This window comes from Archocentrus centrarchus, chromosome 7, assembly GCF_007364275.1.
Source record: "Archocentrus centrarchus isolate MPI-CPG fArcCen1 chromosome 7, fArcCen1, whole genome shotgun sequence".
NCBI classification, from domain to species: domain Eukaryota; kingdom Metazoa; phylum Chordata; class Actinopteri; order Cichliformes; family Cichlidae; genus Archocentrus; species Archocentrus centrarchus.
The window spans coordinates 33,725,464-33,743,495 of record NC_044352.1 but is presented as its reverse complement, the minus strand read 5'-3'; the positions used below and the strand labels follow the sequence as shown (position 1 = coordinate 33,743,495).

Here is an 18,032-nt window from a genome sequence, read left to right as displayed (position 1 = left end):
GATACCGTGTCTCTTGATACATCACAAAGACTTGCTGTCTTGGTCACAGAAGCGCCAGCAAGACGTGCACCAACAATTTGTCCTCTTTTGAACTCTGGTATGTTACCCATAATGTTGTGTGCATTGCAATATTTTGAGCAAAACTGTGTTCTTACCCTGCTAATTGAACCTTCACACTCTGCTCTTACTGGTGCAATGTGCAATTAATGAAGATTGGCCACCAGGCTGGTCCAATTTAGCCATGAAACCTCCCACACTAAAATGACAGGTGTTTCAGTTTCATTGTCCAACCCCTGTAGATGCTGGCTCAACTGGCTCTTCTCGATGTGGAGGAAAAGTAGCTCGACTCTGAACCCCTCCCGAATGGCCACACTCCTCACCCTATCTCTGAGAGAGAGAGACCAGCCAGCCTTTGGAGGAAACTCATTTCTGCTGCCTGTATTCGCGGACTTTTTGGTCACTACCCAAAGCTCTTGATCATAGGTGAGGGTAGGGACGTAAATTGACAGCTTCTGGTGAGGGGCCAGACAAACAGCAGTTCAGAAGACCCCCATGGAAAGACGAACAAGGGAACTGTTTACCCTGCCTGGGATAGGGTTCCCAGGGCCCCAACCTGGAGCCAGGCCTGGGGAGGGAGCTCGAGGGGGAGCCTCTGTTTGGCCTGGCCTCTGTTTGGTGCCTAGCTGGGCAAAGCCCAAAGAGATGACATGGGCCCACCCTCCTGTAGGCCCACCACCCGCAGGAGGTGTCGTAGGGGTCAGGTGCAGTGTGTGTTGGGTGGTGGCCAAGGGCAGGGGCCCTTGGCGGACTGATCCCCAGCTATAAATGGCTCACTCTCACGAGCTCAGTGAATTCCAGCATGATGGGATGCCACCTGTACAATAAGTCCAGTGATGAAATTTCCTTGCTACTAAATATTCCACAGGGACTGTTAGTGGTATTATACCAACATAGAAGCAACTGGGAATGACAACAAATCAGCCACGAAGTGGTAGGCCATGTTAAATGACAGAGTGGGGTCAGCAGATGCTGCAGTACATAGTGCACAGAGGTAGACAGTTCCTACCTACAAACTTCATATGGCCTGCTAAAGCACACTGCCACTGGACTAGAGCAGTGGAGACGTGTTCTCTGGAATAACGAATCATGCTTCTTCGTATGCAATCCGATAGACTAGTCTGGGTTTAGTGGTTGCCAGGGGAACGGTATTTGTCTGACTGCACTGTGCCAAGTGTGAACTTTGGTGGAGCGGGGATTATGGTGTGGGGATATTTTTCAGGAATTGGTCTTGGCCCCGTAGTTCCAGTGAAAGGCACTCTTAATGCTTCAGCAAACCAAGACATTTTGGACAATTTCATGCTCCCAACTTTGGGGAATAGTTTGGGGATGGCCCCTTTCTGTTCCAACATGCACAAAGCAGGTTCATAAAGACATGGATGAGCGAGTTGACTTGACTGGCCTGCACAGAGTCCTGACCTCAACACAATAGAACACCTTTGGGATGAATTAGAGTTGAGACTGTGAGCCAGGCCTGATTATCCAACATAAGTGTCTCACCTCACAAATGTGTTTCTGGAAGAATGATCAAAATTCCCATAAATTCTCCTAAACCTTGTGGACAGCCTTCCCAGAAGAGTCACAGCTGCAACAGGTGGGCCGACATCATATTAAACTCTATGGTTTAAGAGTGGGATGTCACTCAAGTTCATTTGCATGTGAAGGCTGATGAGCGAATGCTTTTGGCAATATAGTACACTTCTCTGCCATTTTTGACTTCCTCATGCAGTGCCACAGTTCCTCTCTTGGCATCCCATCTTATAATTTCTCTAGAACCACAAAAACACAATGGAACTGCTTCTGACCTTCTCTATACTTTTCCGTCAACTCTTAAAGAAAACCTTACAGCTGTAGTGCTCCTTCTCAACATAAAGTAATAGGGGTGGCTGTGGCTCAGGAGATAGAGAAAATCAACTACTAATCAGAAGGTTGGCAGTTCGATTTCTGACTGCGCCACGCTGCATGCCAAAGCATCCTTGGGCAAGATACTGAACCCTAAGTTGCTCTCCAGGGCAAGCATTGGAGTATGAAAGTGTGCGAATGTTAGACAGTAAAAAAGCACTTAGCTTAAGCTTCATATGGAAGTGCTTGTATGAAAGGGAGCGATCCACAGTTGATCTTTTCTTGTGTTTTTGCTGTTTTATTACTGAGTGTTGTGTGCAGCAGCAATCCAACGTCGTCGTCAGTCCACAAAGCCTCTCACATTGGCCATTTTGTAAATCATGAACAACTCTTTGTGGAGCATCCTACTGAGTCCCTCCACGCATGCATGTGTTGTGTAAACAAGCTTTGCAAAAAAAACAAAACACCGCAACCTTGAGGCCTGGCAATGGGAACTATATTGTTTTCACCGTTTCAAGTGTCTTTCTGTAAATGCAGAGCATTTCTGAAACTTCTCCATGTAAACGGGACACCGAAACGCATCAAAACGACACTGTTTCCAGTGGAAACTACACTGCTCAAAAAAATAAAGGGAACACTCAAATAACACATCCTAGATCTGAATGAATGAAATATTCTCATTGAATACTTTGTTCTGTACGAAGTTGAATGTGCTGACAACAAAATCACACAAAAATCATCAATGGAAATCAAATTTATCAACCAATGGAGGCCTGGATTTGGAGTCACACACAAAATTAAAGTGGAACCTGCTTTCATCTGTGAAGAGCACAGGGCACCAGTGGCGAATTTGCCAATGCTGGTGTTCTCTGGCAAATGCCAAGTGTCCTGCACAGTGTTGGGCTGTGAGCACAACCCCCATCTGTGGATGTCGGGCCCTCATACATCCTCATGGAGTTGGTTTCTAACCATTTGTGCAGACACATGCACATTTGTGGCCTGTTGGAGGTCATTTTGGAGGGCTCTGGCAGTGCTCCTCCTGTTCCGCCTTGCACAAAGGCGGAGGTAGCGGTCCTGCTGCTGGGTTGTTGCCCTCCTATGGCCTCCTCCATGTCTCCTGGTGTACTGACCTGTCTCCTGGTAGCACCTACAGGCTCTGGACACTACGCTGACAGACACAGCAAACCTTCCTGCCACAGCTCACATTGATGTGCCATCCTGGATGAGCTGCACTACCTGAGCCACTTGTGTGGGTTGTAGAGTCCGTCTCATGCTACCACGAGTGTGAAAGCACCACCAACACTCAAAAGTGACCAAAACATCAGCCAGAAAGCATAGGTACTGAGAAGTGGTCTGTGGTCCCCACCTGCAGAACCACTCCTTTATTGAGTGTGTCTTGCTGATTGCCAATAATTTCCACCTGTTCGCTAGTCCATTTGCACAACAGCATGTGAAATTGATTGTCAGTCAGTGTTGCTTCCTAAGTGGACAGTTTGATTTCACATAAGTTTGATTTACTTGGAGTTATATTGTGTTGTTTAAGTGTTCCCTTTATTTTTTTGAGCAGTGTATGTTGTGCAAACGGGGCCTAAGTCAACACGTTGAAGGGCTTTGTGGTCTATGTTCACCTCTCCTTCTACCCATCCATTAACTACACCCAGGTCGCTAAGGTCAAATCAAACCTTCATACTAAAATTTGCCTTACTGCATTTTGCTGTCACAATGTGTGTAAACAAATTTATGTCCCAAAAACATGAGTAATAAAAGTTTGCATATTTATGCAGATACAGAAACATAATCGTAGAGCAAAAATGCTCTGATTTTAGCATTTGATCAGCCTGGATTTGTCTCTCTCAACATGTCAGGATATGTCAGACAAGTGACTGTTCACATCACCACAGCAGAGCAAGAAAAGACCTGTCTGCTTTTATGTGCCCGCTCTGCTATCTCCAGATCATTATTCACTCTTACACACACACCCACACACACACACATGCACACACACAAATTATTATTTATGAATCCATTTCCAGGACTGTAGCTCAGTTATCTGTATCACAGTTCTTTGATTGTTGACATAAACATTAGCATGTTAGCAGACATGTAGTCCTGGATGGCGCACACCTTAAGAGAGAGGGAAAACACTGATGGCATATTTCACTACTGCAGCTTTAACACAAACATTAAAAACACCTCCCATCGGCATGGGACATTTTCTGTCTGAAACGAGAGCTTAGTTTTGTGTGTGTGTGTGTGTGTGTGTGTGTGTGTGTGTGTGTGTGTGTGTGAGAGAGAGAGAGACAGAGAGGAAGTTTTGTGGTTCAGACCTCAGACACTGCTTTCGCACAATGTGAGCTGATGCTGTTTGAAACAAATAGGAGCAGACAGGGTTGCTGCTTGCTATACTACCTTTTAACTGTGGAAGACGTGTAGTGAGGTCGTATACCTGGATTGGAAATAATGATGAATGTTTACTGAGACATTTAAATTAAGAGCTACAGGCTTCTAAATACATATCTTTGAAATCCTCAAAATAAACCCCAGAAGTGGCCTCATTAAAGAAATCTGTACTGTGTATTTATTTATATCGACTTCATTACTACATATGCATCGTAAATAAGTACATTTATAACACTGTGACGCAATTTTGTAATTGCCCCTAAGCTCTTACCAAAACACCACCTCTCACTCCTGTGCATGAACAGCCTGATAAGGCCACAATTGCTTCCTGGCCTGTGTGCTGGCTGAATCCTTGCCTGCACATACACCACTCACATGTCAGCTAGTCTATCCTCGTCCTCAGGCAACAATTCGGAGCCAAATCAGTTCCAACTCACCACAAACAGCCAGGGACTCTCTCTCTCTCGCTCTCTTCCGCTCCTATCCTAGCCGTTGCTACTTTTCCACAGATGGATGTAATGATACACAAACGGTGTGAGACCAAGTGTGATAAAAGAGAGAGTGGAAAATGAGTTAAGGGAGAACGCCCCACATACAGCCTCCTCCTCGCACTCTGTCACTATCTCATCTCTCCACCCCAGAAAACCGGTCAGGGCAGTCGTCCCCTTGAGGAGCAGAAACAGAGAGGCCTGGGCAAGTTCTCCCTTGATATTCCTGTTCTGCTGAAATCCCACATAACTGGCTAAACCGGTCCCCTAAAGCCCTGTAGCAATAGAGGGACGAAACTGACTAGAGAACAGAAATGTCCAATGCAGACGGCTGCAGTTGCACATCTAAATTAGAAGAGTTTAGAGTCTTTATATAATTTTTCTATGATTAAAGGGAAAAAAAATGACATGGTTCATAACCCTAACAAAAAAACCTTAATATGGCAAAAGTTGCAACTGATCTACTTAAAAGCTGTATGGATGTTGGCTCCATCTCCTCGGTCCATTGCTCTAACTTCTTTGATCTTGAATGATGTCTTTGTATATGAAATATGGGCAGCCGTGTGTGTGAAGTGAGCAGCAGGGTGTGGTAGACTCATCGACAGTGGTACTGGTATGTAAATTTGATGGCAACAACAGACAATAGCAAAAGCACATTTGTTGTCTCAGAAACTAGATGCAATGCCACTTCCTGATTCCTAAGCCAGATTCCTTATGACTGGCATGACTGGGTTGAGATGACTATCATCACCGTCATCGTCATCATCATCTTCCGTCCTACAAGTTGCCACTCCTGGTACCACAGGGACCATAAATATCAACACTTAAGGGAAGACTGATTGTATTGACGTGCGTCTTTTGCACACGGTAACCACATCTGATACAGCCCCTAAACCCCTTGATTTTTAATAATTTCACTGAAAGGGCACTTGAGAAACCTAAGCTTCAATCAAGCATTGCACAAAGGAAATACTTTTTTTTTTTTTTCCCCCTCAAATGAAAGGCCAATGAATGAATGACCAATACTGACACTGAGTTTATCCATATTCACACAGTATGCAGAGCAGTGTTTGAATGCTTGGTAGGTGACAGAAACATTTTGACAGTATTAGAGGACTGATGTGGCTGTAGGGGTGGCTGTAGCTCAGTAGGTAGAGCAGGTCACCCACTGATCGGAAGGTCAGCGGTTCGATTCCTGGCTACTCCAGGCTACGTGCCAATGTATCCTTGGGCAAGATGCTTAACCCCAAGTTGCTCTCCGACCGTTCCGTCGGAGTATGAATGTGTGTGAATGTTAGATAATTAAAAAGCACTTAGCTTAGTAAAAACATGGAAGTGCTCGTATGAATGGGAGTGCATGGGTAAATGTAAAATGTGTTGTATAAGTGCTTTGAGTGCTCATACTGAGTAGAAAAGCGCTATATAAGAACTAGTCCATTTATCATTCAAAAACACTGCTTATGACCGAAGATTTCATTTACGCTACATGAGAGCGCATTGAGCTCCAGAGCACATTGAGCTCCAAAACACAATGGATGCCAAGAGGATTGAGCTTTGCGAAAATTTGGTGGTTATTTGACAAGTGGACAGAGCCAGAATGCATGGAGGTGGTCATCAGTTGTGTTAAGTGTGCATTGTGTGTAAACATTTCAGTTCCTTAATAACAAAAATATATTCCACATTGTCAACTGATTCTAATTTCTGCCTTATCCAGGCAGGCAATAGCTCTCTCTCTCTCTCTGTCTCTCTGTCTCTCTCTCTCGCTCTCTCTCTCTCTCTCTCTCTATATATATATATATATATATATATATATATATATATATATGTGTGTGTGTGTGTGTGTGTGTGTGTCATAGTACCGCCAATAATTGAAAACTACTTTCACCCCTGCAAATCACTGATCAAAAACAATGAATGAAAAATATAATTCCAGGATATTCTTCCTGCAACCCCGAGGTGCTGACATGAAGGCTGGACCTGAGCCATGTAAGTGCCTCCCTTTATGAAGTGAGACCACACAACAGGGTTCTAGCCAGAAAAAAAAATCACCCTGGTGCGTTGGGGGTGGGGGAGCTAATTAGCATTAGCAAACTAATCTCTGGAGCAAACTAATGTTAAACCCTAAATGCCATGCCAGCTATGTATGTAATATTCTGTGAGGATAATGGTTGGTCTTAAGCATAGGCGTAGGAACCGATATTGAAGTGCATTTGTCGTACCCAAAAATTACACCTCAGAGAAAAAAAAAAAAAACTAAATCTGTAACTCGCGTGCCTTTATTTTGAAGGCGCGACATAGCGTCATGTCACTGTGCTCCCCCGCCCCCCTCTGAACAGTGAGTTTGGGAGGCGGAGACAGGCAGGAGTCAGAAACTCTTTTGAATGAGGTAAAACGGTCTGTTGGGAATGTTGCCGTGAATAGACCCTTTTACTGTTTGTAAACAATGATGATGTAGGTAGTGATGGGCACGCATTTTGGAAACGGAAATACAGCGGAGTTCAATAGCGTCTCAATCTACGAGAAGGGATTATCAACGAAAGATCGTGAAAACTACCTGGAAAAATTAATTTTGACCACCGACTCCAATCCCTGTGGTACCGTAGCTAGTGGCCCAGTATCCGTGGATGGGTATATACGTGTATTTGGTGGAAAAACCCAGCAAATACACCAGAGAGAGGTTGCAGCACATACAAGGCACTGGATGCTTACAGTTATGTTGTTTGCAGCCATGTACCAAACATCAAAAATCAGGGCATAGACTCTGAGTTTTGTGTCTTGAAGGCAGAAATTCTTCCAAGTCAAAGACAAGGAAACAGGACTGCTGTATATGAGGCTTGGGCCATTGTAACCAAGTCAGAGAACTACGTCCTCACAGCGGATTGTACCTGCAGGGCAGCGTGAGTACTTCGTCAAACTGCTTTTCCAGCTTGTTAAGAGTTTTCCGGCTGCAGATATTGATTTACAATGAAAAAAATACACTGCTCAAAAAATAAAGGGAACACTAAACAACACAATATAACTCCAAGTAAATCAAACTTATGTGAAATCAAACTGTCCACTTAGGAAGCAACACTGATTGACCATCAATTTCACATGCTGTTGTGCAAATGGACTAGCGAACAGGTGGAAATTATTGGCAATCAGCAAGACACACTCAATAAAGGAGTGGTTCTGCAGGTGGGGACCACAGACCACTTCTCAGTACCTATGCTTTCTGGCTGATGTTTTGGTCACTTTTGAGTGTTGGTGGTGCTTTCACACTCGTGGTAGCATGAGACGGACTCTACAACCCACACAAATGGCTCAGGTTGTGCAGCTCATCCAGGATGGCACATCAATGCGAGCTGTGGCAAGAAGGTTTGCTGCGTCTGTCAGCGTAGTGTCCAGAGCCTGTAGGTGCTACCAGGAGACAGGCCAGTACACCAGGAGACATGGAGGAGGCCATAGGAGGGCAACAACCCAGCAGCAGGACCGCTACCTCCGCCTTTGTGCAAGGCGGAACAGGAGGAGCACTGCCAGAGCCCTCCAAAATGACCTCCAGCAGGCCACAAATGTGCACGTGTCTGCACAAACAGTTAGAAACTGACTCCATGAGGATTGTATGAGGGCCCGACGTCCACAGATGGGGGTTGTGCTCACAGCCCAACACCGTGCAGGATGCTTGGCATTTGCCAGAGAACACCAGCAGTGGCAAATTCGCCATTGGCACCCTGTGCTCTTCACAGATGAAAGCAGGTTCAGACTGAGCACATGTGACAGACGTGACAGAGTCTGGAGACATTGTGGAGAGCGATCTGCTGTCTGCAACATCCTTCAGCATGACCGGTTTGGCAGTGGGTTAGTAATGGTGTGGGGTGGCATTTCTTTGGAGGGCCGCACAGCCCTCCATGTGCTCGCCAGAGCTAGCATGACTACCATTAGGTACCGAGATGAGATCCTCAGACCCCTTGTGAGACCATATGCTGGTGCGGTTGGCCCTGGGTTCCTCCTAATGCAGGACAATGCTAGAGCTCATGTGGCTGGAGTGTGTCAGCAGTTCCTGCAAGATGAAGGCATTGAAGCTATGGACTGGCCCGCCTGTTCCCCAGACCTGAATCCCACTGAGCACATCTGGGATATCATGTCTCGCTCCATCCACCAACGTCACATTGCACCACAGACTGTCCAGGAGTTAGCGGATGCTTTAGTCCAGGTCTGGGAGGAGAACCCTCAGGAGACCATCCACCACCTCATCAGGAGCATGCCCAGGCGTTGTAGGGAGTTCATACAGGCACGTGGAGGCCACACACAATACTGAAACTCATTTTGACTTGCTTTAAGGACATTACATCAAAGTTGGATCAGCCTGTAGTTTGTTTTTCCAGTTTAATTTTGTGTGTGACTCCAAATCCAGGCCTCCATTGGTTAATAAATTTGATTTCCATTGATAATTTTTGTGTGATTTTGTTGTCAGCACATTTAACTTTGTACAGAACATTTCTTTCAGATCTAGGATGTGTTATTTGAGTGTTCCCTTTATTTTTTTTAAGCAGTGTATATACGGTTCCAGTCACACTGTGAAAATAGTAAATGGACTAGTTCTTATATAGCGCTTTTCTACTCAGTCAGAGCACTCAAAGTGCTTATACAACATGTTTTTTACATTTACCCATGCACTCCCATTCATACAAGCACTTCCATGTTTTTAATAAGCTAAGTGCTTTTAATTAACTAATATTCACACACATTCATACTCCAACGGAACAGTCAGAGAGCAACTTGGGGTTAAGTATCTTGCCCAAGGATACATTGGCACGTAGCCTGGAGTAGCCAGGAATCGAACCGCTGACCTTCCAATCAGTAGGTGACCTGCTCTACCTACTGAGCTACATGCTCAACCATTCGTATGTGAGTCTGCTCAGACTTTTGACTGGCACTGCATATTATAATCTATAGTGCAATTTAATATTAATTTAAAAATCAGGACTCTGAGTCCAGCCTACCAGCTACTGCTGTTTACTTTAAATACCTGACATCCTGGTATAACCAGAGTAGATAAATAACTTTACCTGATATAAAATGGGCGCTTCAAACGTGAGCATTTTCCTGTCCTTAGTCCTGATCGCGTCCTCAGTCCAATTTTTATCAGTACATTTGATAGCTTGCAACCACAGATGCCTCCATTTTCTCTTAAACAGCAGTGATCCCGTGGGATTCGGTACAACTGCAGTCCACTTTTGGTAGAGTAGAAATTCTGACAGCCAAACATGCAACAGCCAGACATTTTGATGCTGACATCACTTTTAAATCACATTTAAACACTGTGAAGACTCATTGTTCTTATTGATTTGAATGGAGTAGCAGTTCACTTCCGTTGCCAAAATGCACGCATCTTTTGATGACGCAGGCTGTAAAAGGGTCTGTACTGTATGGCTTGTTTATAACGTCTTGTTGTCAGTTTACTTTCATATATAGAAACCAAATCTTTTTTGGTTCAGTCATCCTAATCCTGGGATGGTCACTCATCCAATATTTAACTGCTAACTTTCTCTAGAGGTTAGCTACATGAGCCAAAATGTTTCATTTCATTATCTCATATGTGTATTGATCTTACCAGGAGAATCGTAGTACATAGAGTAATGACTCAGATGAAGCAATGAAAGGTGGAGAGGCTGAAGAAGCTCAGACAAGGTCTTAAATTAGTTTATTGAAATATGTATAAGCCTCTTATTAATTTTAAATATAAAACTAAACAATTTGATCATTAGAAGAACTGGTTCAGGAAGGAGAGAGGAGAGCCAGGTGGAGCTTCAGGGTGTGAGGTCAGGTTTAAAAACCATATAAATTATAATAAATCCAGAAAGAACAGGTGAGGACTGATGTCAGGTTGATTTTTTTTTCCAAGATAAATTTTCAATAATGTTTTCATTATTTCCACAGTACTTATAAGAGTATGGGTTAGGTTATGTTTAGGTTGCCAGGTAAAGTACAACATCTCACTAGAATTAGTGAAATGCTTCTCCATAGTGACCAATAAAGGGTTTTTTTTCTTGTTTATTATAAAATAAGCCACCTTTAGGTTCAGGAGCTGTACCTCATCTCTGAAACCATTTTGTATGTTTAGGAGCAGCAACGCAGCACAAAGGAGACAGGATAAAAAGAGGGTGGGGTGATGTTTTAAAATAAATTAAAACTTTTACTGTAAGGGTTAGGTGGTGCTGTTAACAGAGTTGACAGCATATGAGATGTAATGTATACGTCTTAGGGCTGGGCAATAAATCAATAGCAATATGTATTGCGATAGACATGTGATCAATATAGCATTTTTTTTTAATGCTTTGCTCAGAGTATTTACCGATCTGTCAGGTTTACGATATGTGTCCCCTCCAATTCCAAATCATTCCTATGCCCTTGGTCTTAAGGATCATTGAAGGCACCTGAATCCCTCTGGTCTGTGTTACGCTGCTCTAATCTGAGTGGTACGGGGTGCGCACCCACTTGCTAATTGCAATAACAGAGCAGCGAACCAGTAATATTTTCAGCTTGACACAAGACGACCTAAGCATTGTGCAGCACCGAGTGTTCAATCGCTTGCAAGAACCCTGCACAATCACTCCTCACTCATGAACAAGACCCTGATATACTTAAACTTCTCCACTTGGGGCAGCAATTTGCTCTTGACCTGGTGTGGCCACTTTACCCTTTTCTGGCTGAGAACCATGGCTTTAGATTTGCAGATGCTAATACTCCGTTCTGCCACATCACACTTGGCTGCTCCAGTGTGAGCTGGAGGCGACCACCTAATGAAGCCAAATGGACTGCATCATTCACAAGAAGCAGAAATGAGATTCTTAGGCCAACAAAGTGGAAGCTTTCCACCACTTAGCACCACCTAGAAATTCTGTCCATAAAATTATGAACAGAATCGATGACAAAGTACAGCCCTACAACAACACCTACTGGGAATGAGCCCGACTTATTGCTGACAATGTGGACTAAGCTCTTGCGACAACTGTACAGGGACTGAATGGCTCCTAGCAATGGGCCAGACACCCGATACTCCCAAAGCACCTCCCACAGGATGCCCAAAGGAACAAAACAAACAAACAAACAAACAAACAAACAAACAGACAAACAGGAAAAGAAAAAGTAGGGGAAGTATCATAACACTAAAGAACTGAAAACAAGACCGGTGTGTGCAGAGTCCAGAAAGCTGATAACAGAAAAACTTGAAAACAAATTACGGATACAGATATAGGAGTTCTTACACTCCAAGTGGGTGAGGGCAGTGTGAACCACAGAGGACATAGCATCCTCAGTGGACTGGTTCTTCTGGTATGCATATTGGTGTGGGTCCACAATGACATCGATGGTTTCCTTGAAGCAGACCATAACCAGTCTCTCAAAGCACTTCATGACTATCGGGGTGAGAACCACTGGCCAATAGTCATTCAGGACTGTCACTGTGGAGCTCTTGGGGACTGGGATGATGGTGGCAGTCTTTAAGCAGGTGGGGACAGCTGCTTGTGTGAGGGAGGAGTTGAAAATGTCTGCCAACACTCCAGAGAGTTGGTCTGCACAGTCACTTAGCACCTGCCCAGAGATGTTATCTGGGCCAGCAGATGTGCAAGGATTGATCCCCTATGTAATCCTCATCCTCCTCAAAGCGGGTGTAGAACTTGTTGAGTGTGTCAGGCAGAGAGCAGCCCCTAGGACACTGTCCATCTCTGGAGTTATAGTCTGTGTCTTATAGTTCCAGGCATGTCCTACCGGGAAGAAGCCCTGGGGCAGACCCAAGACACACTGGCCTGGGAATGCCTTGCAGTCACCCTGGATGAGCAGGAGGACATGGCTGGGGAGAGGGAGGTCTGGGCCTCTCTGCTTAGGCTGCTACCTTTGTGACCCAGCCCCAGATAAGCAAAAGAAAATGGATGGATAGATAATTTTTTTTCTCTGTTTTGTAGAATGCCCAAAGCATTCTCATCTTTGGACTGCTGGTGTGTTCCTCCAGTTTTACAGAAATGGACATCATTATAAGTGCAGCAGTCCTGTTCGGAACCCCACGCAGTGGACCAGGAGTTCATTCATCCAACACAGGGAATGTGGATGACACAAGTATCATGGCAGAGGACAATAAGGTAATTATGATTTTTTTTTTTTGTCATTGTCAGTGATTTCAATATTACTGAACTGTGTTCATCACATTGTGCAACACCAATAACAGAGTCTCTGTATTAATTTTACGTGGTTTTGGAACTCAACAATACATAAAGATCCATAACTACATTATTTGTTGACTAAAAACTTGCACTTTAATGAAATTTACATTGTTAATCCAGGTGGTACTACATCACTCAAACAACATTTCATGGAAGTCATTACAAGTGCCACCTTTGATGTTGCTAGAGAAGTAAATGTGTATCATTCACCAAGACAGCACAAATAGCTGGACAGCCACACTTTCTTTACGTTCACCAAGACCCCGTCTTCCTAACAATAAGGGCTTAGCCTCCAGTCGCTTAGAGTAACTTCTCCGCAGCCTGGAGAAGACACTTTATGCACTTTATGCAGGGGTTGTTTGATAAAGTCCATGCAGAGCCAGCTCTGTCCCTGGGAAGGATGTAGGATTGCTGGTATCTGCCATTTTTCAGGGTTTACCACCTACAGAAACCGGGGAACATTAGGGTGGTATTTGACTCTAGTGCTAAGTGCCAGGGAGTGTCTTTGAATGATGTGCTGTTAACAAGCTCAAACATGAACAACAGTCTTGTTGGGGTAATAGTCTGCTTCAGAGAAGAGGCAGTGGCACTTACAGCAGACATACAACAAATGTCCCACTGCTTTCTTGGGCAAGAGAGCCACAGGAACTTCTATGGTTCCTCTGGTACTGTAACAGCAACCCAAGGATGAAATCGTGGAATATAAGATGAAGGTGCACGTATTTGGTAATATCCCTTCACCAGCTGTTGCCACATTTGGACTCAGAAATGTGGCACACCAGCCAGACACGTTACAGCCCCACGGCAAAACAGTTTATTGAAAGACATTTCTATGTCGATGATGGACATTGAAAGACATTTGTGCCCACAGAGTCTGAAGCAGTCAAAATCCTTAGAGACGCACCTGCTCGCATTTCCAATTAAAATAGCCTCCAACAGCCCTGAGGTCATGAGGGCGTTTCCCTGTGTTGATCTTGCAAGTGGGCTGAAAGATCTAGACTTTAGCACAGAATTTCCACCTATGCAGAGGAGCTTGAGGGTAGGTTGGGATATCGAGAAAGACATATTCACCTTTAGAGTTTCTAAAGCTGAGAAACCCTACACAGAAAGGGGCATCCTATCCACAATTATTAATAGTCTGTTTGATCCATTGAGGTTTGAAGTGCCTGTGAGTGTCAAAGGGAGGGCACTGTTATGACAGCTTACCAAAAATACTAGTGGGTGGGATGATCCACTCCCAGAAACCATGTTACAGGAATAGCTAGACTAGAAAGATGCTCTTAACCAACTCGAACAAATGCACATCCCGAGGCCATACCGCACCTTTTCTATCAGCAATTTATATCTTATATAGTGCTTTTCTACTCTGTTTGAGCATTCAAAGTGCTTATACAACACATTTACCCCATTCACACAAGCACTTCCATGATTAACTAAGCTAAGTGCTTTTATTATCTAAAATTCACACTCTAACGCTACAGAGAGCAACTTGGGGTTAAGTATCTTGCCCAGGGATACATTGGCATGCAGCCTGGAGTAGCCAGGAATCGAACCGCTGACCTTCCCATCAGTAGGTGACCTGCTCTACTGCCTGAGCTACAGCCACCCCATGTGACACTTCAACCCAAGCAATATCAGCTGTAGCTTTCTTGAAAGCAATTAACAGTGACAACAAGATCGCATTCGTATTTGGAAAAGCCAAGCTTGCACCAAAACAGTGTGACATTCCAAGGCTAACCATTCCGAGGCTTGAGCTGTGTGCCGCAGTGTTAGCAGTGGAAGTCGTAGAAATAATTAGAGATGAAATGGACATCCATATCAGTTCTATGCGTTTCTTTTCAGACAGCAGGGTCGTCCTTGGCTATGTTTACAATGAGTCTTGGAGGTTTCATGTTTTTGTCAACAACCATGTGCAGCGCATTTGACGTGTGACAACCAACTCAATGGAGCTATGTATCATCCGAGCGTAACCCAGCAGACCATGGTTCTTGATCCCTCCCAGTGACCAAACTGTCAGCCAGCACATTGTTGGTGGGACCAGACTTTGTCCTCAAACCAACAGAGTAGTTCACGTGATGCAGAAACATTTGACCTTCAGAATCCTGACAAAGACATAGACGTTCGTCCTTTGTTCACTTGTGCGACGGATGTCACACTGTTTTGAATACTAAAAACCTGACCTCATTCTCCAGCTTGTGCTCACTCAGCAGAGCCATTGCCAGGTTGGTGCACATAGCACATACCTCCTCAGTGAAGAGGCACAGTGAGAAATGTAATGGATGGGACATGTGCAACGAACTCAGCATTTCAGATTCTCAGAAAGTTACAGAGACAATAATAAGGGCAGTTCAAAAAGATAGATTCCCAGAGGAGCTCAAGGCAATCAGAGAAGGAAGGAACTTGTCCAAGGCATAGACAAGGCTGGCTTCCTCAGGGTCGACGGACGCCTTCTCCAGTCAGACCTCAACAGTGTTGAGAAAAACCTGTACATCATGCTGCGTATGGAGGCCATAGAGTCTATGGACACTTCCAATTTTATCAGTGCTCTTCACAGGTTCTTTTCTATAAAGGAGCCTGCAAAACAACTGAGATCAGATTGTGGGACTAACTTCACAGGGGCATGTAAGGAGTTGCAGTTTGACATCAAAATCTCTTCTGACCCAAACTTTAACGTATTTCTCAACGATAGTGGCTACACCTGGATTTTAATCCTCTGCACTCTTCACATATGGGGGTAGTTGGGAGCGGATGATTGGAATTGCACGTAAGATCTTGGACTCCCAGCTCGCTCAACTTGGATCTCAAGATCTCACTTGTGATGTTCTGATCAACTTTTTGGCAGAGGTGGTTGCAATCATGAATACACGACCTTTGGTTTCAGTGTCAAGCGACCCAGACTCCCCTCTCATCCTCACTCAGCCACTCTCCTCACTCAGAAGGTCAGAGCTGTTCCTGTACTTCAAGGCGACTTTGGAGAAAAAGATCTTTACAAACGGTAGTGGAGACAAGTTCAGAGTCTGACTAACTCCTTCTGGCATCGTTGGCAGAAGGAATTCCTTTCCACATTGCAGTGCCGACATAAATGTAAGGAGCCTAGACCCAACCTTCGGCTGGGGGATGTTCTTCTCCTGAAGAACCCATTGGTAAAGAAGAACCAATGGCCTATGGGGGTCATAGTGAAAGCTCACCCCAGTAGTGATGGACATGTTAGAAAGATCGAAGTTAAAACCCTATTATGCGTTCCTGGGGTAATTCTGTACCCCAAGTCCCAATTTTTAAAAATAATATTATTGGAGTAAATGTTATCGAGCAATCCTTTTAGGAGTTTGTTCCTTGGTCCTTACTGGTCCTTTTTTTATGCATTGCCCTCATCAATCAATAGCCACTTATTAACTTTTTCATTTCAATTGCAAAAGTTACAGTTTTATGGACCTGGGGTAATTCTGTACCCCAGGGTTTCCATCATTGCCAAAAGGTGTCTCTTTTTGATGCAGCACTGCTACCTTGTGGTATCTCTATATAGGTAAGATATATAGATATATATATAGATATATATACATAGATAGGTATATAGATAGGACTAGAATACTTGAATCAAATCCAATATACATCCAGCTGCAACTGTAAAAGATCTGGGAGAATAAGTAGGGGTAAGACATACAAAACGTGTCAGCACATCTGGCATGGCTAGAAATACAGGACATTGACCTTGGACTTGAGGAGGTTATTGTACAGTGAACACAGAAAAAAGTGATTTGTCGTAATAAAAAATATTTTGAAAAGGTTTCATATCAGACAAATTTAGATGAAATTAGCTAGTCTTTCTTATACATATATCTGGATATTTTTGCTCCCAAATCTTATCAGCTACCTGATATTGTGTAACTTCATTTTAGGTATGTTCATCCAGAATGAGGTTGCTAATGATAAATGTTTTGCAGAATATTTCAATTCAGTTTAAGTGCATTCAGTGTTTGTTTGGTGGTTAAATGCATGCAGTGTTTGCTTGGTGGTTAAATGGATGCAGTGTTTCTTTGGTGGTCAGATGCATGCAGTGTTCATTTATTGGTTGAAATAAAGTTCATTTTATGGTTATATCTATGCTTTCTTTGATTAAATCCATGGGGTACAGATTAACCCCAGGTCACTAAAAACGTAAGCAAAAAAGTGCACGCATATGGTGATAAAGGATGGCAATAGTCGGGTGTATTTAAGACCAGTTACAAATGTTCTTCTTTTATCTGATGTCATGCAATAAGTTGCAAGGGTTAGGTTGCTGAGGGTGTGACATTTTGCTAATGTCAGGCAGGGAGTTTTGTGGGTCCTTACGAGCCATTGTTGTTTGTTCAATGTGACACTGTTTGCTTTGGTGTATTTTATATTGTTTATTCAGTCTAATTCTGAAAATTGTGAAACTGTAAGTCACGGAATCAGCACTTCCTGTTCAGTAATGTGCTTCATTAGCAGCTTCATTTAGGCGGGGCACAGTCGACCAGTGGTGTGTTGAATAAAGCTCAGTAATGACAACTATTAATGCTTTATTATCAGGAAGAATTATCTATATGTCTAGCAACCAGAGCGAGGGCAGAAAAGACGCTGTTTTTTTTGTGTACACACAGCACTCATACTGCATTGCTTCGTACGCTTTGGCATCGCCAGCACCTTGCCTCACAACGACCCCCCACCATCCGTCCCCAAATTAGCAAGCTAATTAGCATTAACAAACTAATTAGCACTAGCTTCCAGGCTGAATTTTTTTTTTCTGGCCCTGATATAACTGAATATTTGTGTATAATTTCAAATTTATTATGACACACTGAAAAATAATTTAACAAGAATTCAATAATTTGTTATTATTACTTTTAATTTTGGAATTAATGGTTACTTACTGATAAAATTATTTTTATTACATGCCCTGCTTTGAACCTTAATTGCGCTTGTTGGGTTAAACTTGTGTAACGCACTGTTTCAGAGAAACCTCTCAAAATCTTTTGGAAATGCAACGTGAACTAAATGCACTGGACTAAATCTTTTTATAGGATTCAAC

At 43.6% G+C, this 18,032-nt stretch overlaps 1 protein-coding gene across 8 annotated transcripts in view; it reads right to left on the bottom strand.

Annotated features, from left to right (window-relative positions):
- The window catches only part of rbbp8l (retinoblastoma binding protein 8-like), a 92,415-nt gene that overhangs the window by 50,284 nt on the left and 24,099 nt on the right, over positions 1 to 18,032 (bottom strand). The window contains exons 1-2 of one of the 8 annotated variants that reach the window (XM_030732703.1): positions 4,737 to 4,896; positions 4,309 to 4,345 (exon numbers count right to left, since the gene is read on the bottom strand). The exons of 6 other annotated variants lie outside the window; for them this stretch is intronic. The gene's annotated coding sequence lies outside the window, so the exon portion shown is untranslated. Of the gene's footprint in view, positions 1 to 4,308; positions 4,346 to 4,736; positions 4,897 to 18,032 lie in introns of those variants that run through there. One more of the 8 variants, XM_030732702.1, reaches the window with a different exon arrangement.